This window comes from Aquarana catesbeiana, linkage group LG09 (assembly GCF_042186555.1).
Source record: "Aquarana catesbeiana isolate 2022-GZ linkage group LG09, ASM4218655v1, whole genome shotgun sequence".
Classification (NCBI taxonomy): Eukaryota; Metazoa; Chordata; class Amphibia; order Anura; family Ranidae; genus Aquarana; species Aquarana catesbeiana.
In genome coordinates, this window is record NC_133332.1 from 276,060,339 (window position 1) to 276,071,980 (window position 11,642).

Sequence of the window (11,642 nt, forward strand, 5' to 3'; positions counted from 1 at the left end):
CGCACCCATGGCATAAGGGGAGGCTCCCGCTCTTCTCTTCATCTTCTTCTCTTCTTCATTTTCTTCTCCGGGCCGCTCCGCATCCATGCTGGCATGGAGGGAGGCTCCCGCTGTGTGACGGCGTCTCCTCGTCTGGCGGTTCTTAAATAACAGGGGGCGGGGCCACCCGGTGACCCCGTCCCCTCTGACACATGGGACATGACGGGACTTCCCTGTGGCATTCCCCGTGACATCACAGGGAAGTCCCGTCAAGTCACCGTGCGTCAGAGGGGGCGGGGTCACTGGGTGGCCCCGCCCCCCAATATTTAAAAACCGTCAGACGAGGAGACTCCGTCACACAGCGGGAGCCTCCCTCCATGCCAGCATGGGTGCGGAGCGGATCGGAGAAGAAAATGAAGAAGAGAAGAAGGAAGAAGAGAAGAGGATGAAGAAGAAGATGAAGAGAAGAGCGGGAGCCTCCCCCCATGCCATGGGTGCGGAGCGGCCCGAGGAGAAGAAGATAGAAGACGCCGCGGAGGAGATGCTGGACGAGAACGCCGGAGGAAGAACCAGAAGAGCCAGAAGAACCAGAAGAAGAAGAAGATGAAGGAAGATAGAAGAAAGAAGAAGCATTTAAATAAAGGAATTGTCAAAAACTGTCTCTTGTCATTTTTAACATTTTTGACAGTTTTTTAGTGAAATGGTAGGGGTAAGTACCCCCTTACCATTTCACACGGGGGGGGCCGGGATCTGGGGGTCCCCTTGTTAAAGGGGGCTTCCAGATTCCGATAAGCCCCCTGCCCGCAGACCCCCACAACCACCGGCCAGGGCATGTGGCCTGGTACGGTTCAGGAGGGGGGGGCCGCACTCTCGTCCCCCCCTCTTTTCCTGCGGCCTGCCAGGTTGCGTGCTCGGATAAGGGTCTGGTATGGATTTTTGGGGGGGCCCCACGCCGTTTTTTTTTTTTTGGCGCGAGGTTCCCCTTAAAATCCATACCAGACCCTTCAGGTCTGGTATGGAATTTAGGGGGACTCCCACGTCATTTTTTTTTTTTTAATTTTGGTTCGGGGTTTCCCTCTGTTGAATTCCCATGCCGTTTTTATCAATGAACTTCTATGTGTATTGTCGGCAATGCAATAGCCGCGGGTAGTTTTTAATTGAATTGTTCCTTCGAAATGGCATTTTGCTGTCAGACTGTTCTAAACACGGGAAACATGCGCCCCTTTACAGGCATACTATAGACACCCCCCAGGTACGAAATTTAAAGGGATATTACACTTTTATTGTTTGACTTTAAGCATTATTAAAATCACTGCTCCTGAAAAAACGGACGTTTTTAAAACTTTTTTTTGCATTGATCCATGTCCCCTGGGGCAGGACCCGGGTCCCCAAACACTTTTTATGACAATAACTTGCATATAAGCCTTTAAAATTAGCACTTTTGATTATTCATGTTCGTGTCCTATAGTCTTTAATGGTGTTCGCGTGTTCGAGCGAACTTTTTTCCTGTTCGGATGTTCTGTTGCGAACCGAACAGGGGGGTGTTCGGCTCATCCCTAGTGCCCACCAGTGCAGCCCATCAGAGCAACCACATCAGTGCCCATCAGTGCAGCTTATCAATGTCCATCAGTGCCACCTCATCAGTGCCTACCAGTGCAACCCAGTGTCCATCAGTGCAGCATATCAGTGTTAATTAGTGTCTTTCAATGCCACCTCATCAGTGCCACCTTATCATTGTCCACCAGTGCAGCCCATTAGTGCCCACCAGTGCAGCCTATCAGTGTCAGTATCCTTCAGTGCCCACCAGTGCAGTCTATGTGTCCATCAGTGCCACCTCAACTGTGCCCATCAGTGTCTGTCAGTGCCACCTCATCAGTGCCCACCAGTGCAGCCCATCAATGTCCACTAGTGCACCCCATCAGTGCCCACCAGTGCAGCCCATCAGTGCCCACCAGTGCAGCCCATCAGTGCCCACCAGTGCAGCCTATCAGTGCCCATCAGTGCAGCCTATCAGTGTCAATCAGTGCCACCTCATCAGAGCAGCCCATTAGTGTCCATCTGTGCCCACCAGTGCAGACCATCAGTGCCTACCAGTGCACCCATCAGTGTACATCTGTGCAGCCCATCAGTGTCCATCAGTGCAGCCTATCAGTGTCAATCAGTGTCATTCAGTGCCACCTCATCAGTGCCCAGTGCCACCTTATCATTGTCCATTAGTGCAGCCCATCGGTGTCAATCAGTGTCCTTCAGTGCAACCCATCAGTGTCCATCAGTGCAGCCTATCAGAGTTAATTAGTGTCTTTCAATGCCACCTCATCAGTGCCCATCAGTGCCACCTTATCATTGTCCATCAGTGCAGCCCATTAGTGCCCACCAGTGCAGCCTATCAGTGTCCTTCATTGCCCACCATTGCAGCCTATGTGTCCATCAGTGCCACCTCAACAGTGCCCATCAGTGTCCTTCAGTGCCACCTCATCAGTGCCCACCAGTGCAGCCCATCAGTGTCCATCAGTTCAGGCTATCGGTGTCAATCAGTGTCCTTCAGTGCTACCTCATCAGTGTCCACCAATGCAGACTATCAGTGTCACCTCATCAGTGCCTATCCGTGTCCATCAGTGCAGCCTATCAGTGCTACCTCATCAGTGCCCACCAGTGCAGCCCATCAGTGCCACCTCTTTATTTCAGCCCATCATGTCCATCAGTGCAGCCCATCAGTGCCACCTCATCAGTGTACATCAGTGCCCACCAGTGCAGCATGTGTGTCCATCCGTGCCACCTCATCAGTACAGCCTATCAGTGTTCATCAGTGCAGCCCATCAGTGTCCTTTCAGTGCCACCTCATCAGCGCCCACCAGTGCAGCCCATCAGTGTCCTTCAGTGCCACCTCATCAGCGCCCACCAGTGCAGCCCATCAGGGCCACCTCATCAGTGTCAATCAGTGCAGCCTATCGGTGTCCATCCGTGCCCCCTCATCAGTGCCCACCAGTGCAGCCCATCAGTGTCCATCAGTGCAGCCCATCAGTGTCCATCAGTGCCACCTCATCAGTTCCCACCACCGCAGCCCATCAGTGCCACCTCATCAGTACCCACCAGTGCAGCCCATCAGTGTCCATCAGTGCAGCCCATCAGTGTCCATCAGTGCCTACCAATGCAGCCCATCAGTGTACATCAGTGCAGCCCATCAGTATACATCAGTGCAGCCTTTCAGTGTCAATCTGTGTAATTCAGTGCCACATCATCAGTGCCCACCAGTGTCCATCAATGCAGCCCATGAGTGCCCATCAGTGCCACCAGATCAATGCCCACCAGTGCAGCCCACCAGTGCAGCCTATCAGTGTCCTTCAGTGCCACCTCATCAATGCCCACCAGTGCAGCCTATTAGTGTCCATCAGTGCCACCTCATCAGTGCCCATCAGAGCAGCTCATCAGTGCCAACTCATCAGTGCCTACCAGTGCAGCCCATCAGTGCCACCTCATCAGTGCCCATCAGTGCAGCCCAGTGTCCACCAGTGCAGCCCATCAGTGTCCATCAGTGCAACCTCATCATTGCCCACCAGTGCGGCCCATCAGTGTGCACCAGTGCAGCCTATCAGTGTCCATCAGTGCAGCCTATCAGTGTAGCCTATCAGTGTCCTTCAGTGCCACCTCATCAGTGTTCACCAGTGCAGCCTATCAGTGTTACTCATCATTGCCCACCAGTGCAGCCTATCAGTGTCCAACAGTGCCAACTCATCAGTGCCCACCAGTGCCACCTCATCATTGCCCATCAGTGCAGCTCATCAGTGCCTAACAGTGCAACCCATCAGTGTAGCCTATTAGTGTCAATCAGTGTGTTTCAATGCCACCTCATTAGTGCCCACCAGTGCAGCCTATCAGTGTCCATCAGTGCCACCTAATCAGTGCCCACCAGTGCAGTCCATCAGTGTGGCCCATCAGTGCAGTTTATCAGTGCCCACCAGTGCAACCTGTCAGTGTCCATCAGTGCAGCCTATCAGTGTCAGTGTCCGTCAGTGCCACCTCATCAGTGCCCGCAAGTGCAGCCTATCAGTGTCCATCAGTGCCACCTAATCAGTGCCCACCAGTGCAGCATATGTGTCCATCAATGCCACCTCATCAGTGCAGCCCATCAGTGTCCATTTGTGCCACCTCATCAGTGCCCACCAGTGCAGCCTATCAGTGTCCATCAGTGCCACCTAATCAGTGCCCACCAGTTCAGCCTATGTGTCCATCAGTGCAGCCTATCGTGTTCATCAGTGCAGCCCATCAGTGTACTTCGGAGTCATCTCATCAGTGCCCACCAGTGCAGCCCATCAGTGTCCATCAGTGCCACCTCATCAGTGCCCACCAGTGCAGCCCATCAGTGCCACCTCATCAGTGCCCACCAGTGCAGCCCATCAGTGCCACCTCATCAGTGACCACCAGTGCAGCCCATCAGTGTCCATCAGTGCAGCCCATTAGTGTCCATCAGTGCCACCAGTGCAGCCTATCAGTGTCAGTGTCCTTCAGTGCCACCTCATCAGCGCCCACCAGTGCAGCCCATCAGGGTCACCTCATCAGTGCCCACCAGTGCAGCCTATCAGTGTCCATCAGTGCCACCTCATTAGTGCCCACCAGTGCAGCCCATCAGTGTCCATCAGTGCAGCCTATCAGTGTCAATCTGTGTGTTTCAATGCCACCTCATCAGTGCCCACCAGTGCCACCTCATTGGTGCCTACCAGTGCAACCCATCAGTGTCCATCAGTGCAGCCTATCAGTGTCAGTGTGTTTCAATGCCACCTCAGCAGTGCCCACCAGTGCAGCCTATTAATGTCCATCAGTGTAGCCCATCAGTGTCCATCAGTGCAGCCCATCAGTGTCCATCAGTGCCACCTCATCAGTGCAGCCTACTAGTATCCATCAGTGCCACCTCACCAGTGCAGCCCCTCAGTGTCCTTCAGTGCCACCTCCCCAGTGCCCACCAGTGCAGCCCATCAGTGTCCGTCAGTGCAGCCTATCAGTGTCCTTCAGTGCCACCTCATTGGTGCCTACCAGTGCAACCCATCAGTGTCCATCAGTGCAGCCTATCAGTGTCAGTGTGTTTCAATGCCACCTCAGCAGTGCCCACCAGTGCAGCCTATTAATGTCCATCAGTGTAGCCCATCAGTGTCCATCAGTGCCACCTCATCAGTGCCTACCAGTGCCACCTCATCAGTGCAGCCTACTAGTATCCATCAGTGCCACCTCATCAGTGCAGCCCATCAGTGTCCTTCAGTGCCACCTCCCCAGTGTCCACCAGTGCAGCCCATCAGCCCATCAGTGTCCGTCAGTGCAGCCTATCAGTGTCCTTCAGTGCCACCTCATCAGTGTCCACCAGTGCGGCCTATCAGTGCCCACCAGTGCAGCCCATCAGTGTCCCACGGTGCAGCCCATCAGTGCAGCCCATCAGTGTCCATTAGTGCCATCTCATCAATGCCTACCAGTGCAGCCTATCTGTGCCCATCATTGCCACCTCATCAGTGCCCACCAGTGCAGCCCGTCAGTGCCACCTCATCAGTGCCACCAGTGCAGCCTATCCATGCCCATCATTGCCACTTCATCAGTGCCCACCAATGCAGCCCATCAGTGCCCACCAGTGCAGCCCATCAGTGCCACCACATCAGTGCCTACCATCAGAGCGCTCCCAGCTCTGTCCCACCCCTTCCCCTGGCCACAGACAGAAGACAGAGTGGCCGCCATGGTCATACTCCATTCAGCCGCTCGGACTGCTCTGTCTTCTGTCTGTGGCTGAGTGATAGGCCCAGCCGGGCACCTGCTCAGCGCTCGTGGGTGTCCGGAAGCCCGCAGCCAAATGTGGGAGACCTGGGATGTCTGCTAGAAGCCCCTCCTGTTTGAAATGCTGGGAAAGATCTGGGTCATGTGACAGCTGTATAATCAATTAGCTACTTAGATTTTTTGTATTAATTTTTAATTACAGTGCCATCATCCACTTACAGAACAATGTAAGGGCAATATAAATTAAATTAAACAGTGCATGTTTAGTATTAAACAGTCTGGTACTGAACTGGTTATATTGAAAATTTTAAAGTACTGCACTTGGGAGCTAAAAATATGAATGCAAGTTACTCGCTAGCGGAAGAGCATCTGGGGGAATTAAGAATGGAAAATTATTTGGGGGTCTTGGTAGATTACAAACTCAGCAATAGCATGCAATGCCAAGCTGCTAAAAGTAAGGCCTGAAGACTATTAGCATGCATTAAAAAGGGTATTTACACAAGAAATAAAACTATAATTCTAACACTTTACAAAACTCGGCCACATCTTGAGTATGCCGTCGAGTTCTGGTCACCAATCCTCAGGAAAGATGTGCTTGAAAGTCCAGAGAAGGGCAACCAAGCAAATAAGAGGGCCTGAGGACATCAGTTATGAGGAACTACTACAAACATTATACTTATTCTCCTGGAGAAGACACACTTAAGAGGGGATATGATCACACTATACAAATCTTGGGGGCATGCAACAAGACAATGAAGTTGGATGAGAAGCTGTGCAATCTTAACCACTTGAAGACCGCTACACGCCGATATATGTCAGCACAATGGCAGCGGTGGGCAAATAGGCTTACCTGTACGTCCCCTTTAATTGGCGGGGCTAGTGGGCACGCGCGCGCCCACCGCATACAGCATGACCCCGCCTGCGTGTCCCGCAGACTCGATGTCAGCCAGGGGGCCCGCGAACATGTCACGGAGCGGAAGAACGAGGAGATGCGTATGTAAACAAGGCATTTCCCCGTTCTGCCTAGTGACATAACAGGGATCTACTGCTCCCTGTCATCGGGAGCAGGGATCGCTGTCATGTCAGTGGTAGCCCATCCCCCCCAAAGTTAGAATCACTCCCTAGGACACACTTAACCCCTTGAGTGCCCCCTAGTGGTTAAACCCTTGCCTGCCAGTGTCATTTACACAGTAATCAGTGCATTTTTATAGCACTGATCCTTGTATAAATGACAATGGTCCCAAAATAGTGTCAAAAGTGTCCGATGTGTTCACCATAATGTCGCAGTCACGATAAAAATCGCAGATTGCCTCCATTACTAATAAAAAAAAATAATAACAAAAATGCCATAAATCTTTCCCCTATTTTGTAGATGCTATAACTTTTGCGCAAACCAATCAATATACGCTTATTGCGGGGTTTTTTTACCAAAAATATGTAGAAGAATACATACATACATACATACATCAGCCTAAACTGAGGGAGAAAAAAAATTGTTATATATTTTTTGGGGATATTTATTATAGCAAAAAGTAAAAAATATTGCTTTTTTTTTTTCAAAATTGTCGCTATTTTTTTGTTTATAGCACAAAAAATAAAAACCACAGAGGTGATTAAATACCACCAAAAGAAAGCTCTATTTGTGGGGAAAAAAGGACGCCAATTTTGTTTTGGTGTAACGTTGCACGGCTGCACAATTGTCAGTTAAAGCGACACGGTGCCGAATCGCAAAAAGTGCTCTGGTCAGGAAGGAGGTAAAATCTTCTGGGGCTGAAGCGGTGAAACTGTGTAAGGGGTTCCTTACTGTAAGACCCGGTTCACACACGGGTGGCACGACTTGCAGGTCGCCTCAGCGAGGCGACCTGCAAACGACTTCCGCGGCGACTTGCAAAACGACTTCTGTATAGAAGTCTATGCAAGTCGCCCCAAGTCGCCCCCAAAGTCGTACAGGAACCTTTTTCTAAGTCGGAGCGACTTGCGTCGCTCCCCTTAGAACGGTTCCATAGCACAGAACGGGAGGTGACTTGTCAGGCGACTAGGTCGCCTGACAAGTCGTCCCTGTGTGAACCGAGCCTTTAGTGCCGTAAGGATTTGGAACTCCCTTCCACAGATGGTGGTGTCAGCAGAGTGTGTGGATAAATTAAAAAAACTTTTAGATATGTTTCGTAGCAAGCACAATGTACAGGGATGTAGAAAATTGTAGTAACAAGCAGTCAGGTTGAAATGGATGGACTGGTGTCTTCATTCAACCTTACCAACTATGTCCTCCACAGGGGCCATCAAGGTCTTTTTATGGCAGCAGTTTGAAGGATCTACCACAGGATGTGCCCACTTATGAAGGAAACTTTCCTTGATAGGATATTGTTGGACAAAGGATTTAAAGGAGAAAAAAAACAATCTTCTCTGAGTGGGGCCCCATACAGTACAGGCTCTTTTCGTGAACTGACTGGGAAAGTCTTGGCTGCTTTAGAGAATTTAAGTGACCCCCATACTGAACACCCTGGGGTGAGCAGACGCAGGATGCTTCAACGCTAAGCATCAATGTGCAGTGTCAATAAGGGTAGCTGCTAAACAGTACCTTAAGCTTTGGTAAAATCTCAGTAGTAGGGGTGTCATCCTGATGTCACAGTGCAAGGGATCCTCCGCTTCAATAGCAATCTCCTCCTCAGGGACTACAGCCTGGTTAACACTATAGCGGGTCTGTGGGCTGCGTTTGAACAGGCACAGCAACCTATTCATTTGAATGTGCTGCTGTGCCTGCGCTTCATATAGGGATGAGCCAAACACCCTCCTGTTCAGTTCGCAGCAGAACATGCGAACAGGCAAAAAATTCGCCAGAACACACGAACACTATTAAAGTCTATGGGACACAAACATGAATAATCAAAATTGCTCATTTTAAAGGCTTATATGCAAGTTATTGTCATAAAAAGTGTTTGGGGACCGGGGACCCGGGACCTGCCCCAGGGGACATGTATTAATGCAAACATTTTTTTTTAAACTGCCGTATTTTCTGGAGCAGTGATTTTTTTTAATGCTTAAAGTGAAACAATAAAAATGAAATATTCCTTTAAATATCATGGCTTGGGGGTGTCTATAGTATGCATGTAAATTGGTGCATTTTTCTCATATTTAGAACAATACCACAGCAAAATTACATTTCTAAAGAAAAAATTGTCATTTAAAACCGATTACGGCTGTAATGAATTGTCGGGTCTCGGCAATATAGATAAAACTCATTGAAAAAAAGAGCATGGGACCCCCCCCAGTTCATTACCAGGCCCTTCAGATCTAGTATGGATTTTAAACCCTGCGCCAAAAGTTAAAAAAAATGGTGTAGGGGTCCCCTCAAAATTCATACCAGACCCTTATGCGAGCACGCAACCTGGCAGGCAGCAGGAAAAGAGGGGGGGACGAGAGAGCGCCCCCCCCTCCTGAACCGTACCAGGCCACATGCCCTCAACATGGGGAGGGTGCTTTGGGCTAGCCCCCCAAAGCACCTTGTCCCCATGTTGATGGGGACAAGGGCCTCATCCCCACAACCCTTGCCCGGTGGTTGTGGGTGTCTTCGGGCAGGGGGCTTATCGAATCTGGAAGCCCCCTTTAACAAGGGTACCCCCAGATCCCGGCCTCCCCCCTGTGTGAACTGGTAACGGGGTACAAGTCTCCCTACCATTTCACAAAAAAAGCTCAAATTTCATGAATCGGGTTTGCATCCACTTTAGAGTCTGCAACAAGACAGTTGCAGCTTCTCATCAGTGCAATACACAGTCCTAATATATAAACCCAAGTGTGCACAGTTTCAACACACACAGTAGGTAAATCTCAGACAGTTCTCCAGGCTGCATGCAGGTCTACTCTCTATAGACAGACCAACATCAACCAAGCTCTTTTTTCATCTGATTATTAGGCAAAGCTGAAGGGGAAGTACTGTATCTGCCCTCTACATTGAACCCCCTCTTGACCCTGCCCCAGGCTCACTATACACAAGAGTCAAATGATAAGAGGAAGGCAGAGTCCGAAGAAAGACTACTGGGGTCCTGACCAAAGGAGCTACAACCTTCAACTCAACTAAAAGCTGACCATGAGCTAGCAAGCCTGCGAGGCCCTTTTCCCCTTTGTTTATGACCTGCCATGCTAGTAAATATTGCCCCCGGGGGGGATATACAAAACTCGGCAGTAATAATAAAATAATAACAGATTATATAATTATTATATTATATAATTATTATATATTATAAAATAATAGAAAATAAATTGTGATTCTGATTGCGTATGTGCCCTCAATGAAGACCAGTTGATTTGACAGCTTGGAGACCATGTCCAAAGAGAAAGAGGCAGGGGAGTGCAAGTGAAGCAAGTCCACAGATGCTAGGAGGTGTAGTAAGTGCTCTGGGCTGCGCAGACATAGAAGCCACAAGTATGCCCAAGTGTACTATGTACCACTATGGTGCTGCACACATGTAGAAAAGAAAGCCTAAAGGAACCAATGGTGGCAAAACTTAAAAAAAGGAAGGTTGTTAACCTGGTCTATGCCACAAAAGCCAATAATTGGTCGGCAGCTACCTCCACACCCCCAAGGGGTTATTAGGATATGAGCACCCTGGGATGTAAATGCTTAGAAGGCTTCTGCCCTTACTAACCAAATCAGTAAAAAGGGGATTAACCCCTTTCTAGCTTCCCCCTCCACAGCAGGCATACCCTGCAAGGATCTTCAAGGACACGGCTTCTACTGCCAGCAGACCAAAATCCTACACCTGTAAAGCACCATGCAGCTATTCCATGCATTGCACTACATGTAAAGGTGAGCAGCAAAAGCAGGATCCATTGATTGGCAGCAACACTACAAGCTGACCCTGGGTCTAGGTACGGTCCCCCAAATCTCCGCTGAAGAGTCACCTGATCAACAAGCTGCATAAAAAGCAACTGTGGATATGGTGCAGCCAATATCCTGACAGATAAATCAGCTTGGAACATCAACAGAGAAATAATCTCAAAATAAGAAGGTAAACTTCCCAGAGAAAAGAGGTTCATCACTAGAGACACTAGCAAAAAAATAGAAGCTAGCTAGAATTGAAACGGGTTATATGGGGATGTCCCAGTAGGTTTTTTCTGCCACTGTCCAGTTACCTGAAGGTAGCAAAATATTATTTTTTTTTGGGGGGGGGTGTGAGTGTCATGTAGCGCTAACATGCTTCCTATCCCTGGGTTACAAATCTGCCCCTCCATAGATACAGTGCAGCAAGTAAGCACTGTCACAAGAACGGTGTTACTGGCAGGATCACCAGGTGAAAAAGGGAAAAAAAAAACAATGCGGCCACCACATCCAAGGACTGGTAAGCTGCAACATATTACATTTGTATTCTTGGGTTGAGAAATTATACACTTAGTTATGCAAGTGTCCAATGTGATGTTAGAAGTATTAAGTGTGGTTACCTAGCTTTTCAGGTTTTTTAGTCTGTCTTCATACTTACATACCTTTTCATGCCATAGTAGCAATATAGCACTGCTGTTCTCTGTAGGCTTTTCAAACCCCTTGTAGATGTATTTCATAAGCAGGTCAATTCCATTTCGATCCAGTGTTTTTACTGCTTGCTCAATCTCATTACTTTTAAATGATGTCAGGACTTTCAGTACAACTGCCTGGGTTCGTTCCTGAGTGGAGTAAGAGCATGAAGTCAGAAGCAAATAATGCCAAATCAGTATTCTCCCATGTTTTTAAAGTCCAACTCCACTAAGACCTCCTTGATCATTCTATTATGATTGCACTTAAATCTACTTGCTACTAGAAGTGAACTGTAAATGCTTAGAGCGCTGTATCTATACAAGCAATTAAAAGTCATCTGAAAAAAGCCATCTATACAGATGCCTGAAAGTTTGAACAGGCAAAATCTACAAATAGTTCAAAAGCC

The 11,642-nt window shown here is 48.9% G+C and overlaps 1 pseudogene; it reads right to left on the reverse strand.

Annotated features, from left to right (window-relative positions):
* Positions 1-11,347, reverse strand: part of LOC141108602 (lissencephaly-1 homolog pseudogene) — a 178,475-nt pseudogene extending 167,128 nt beyond the window's left edge.
* Positions 11,348-11,642: the final 295 nt, after the last annotated feature.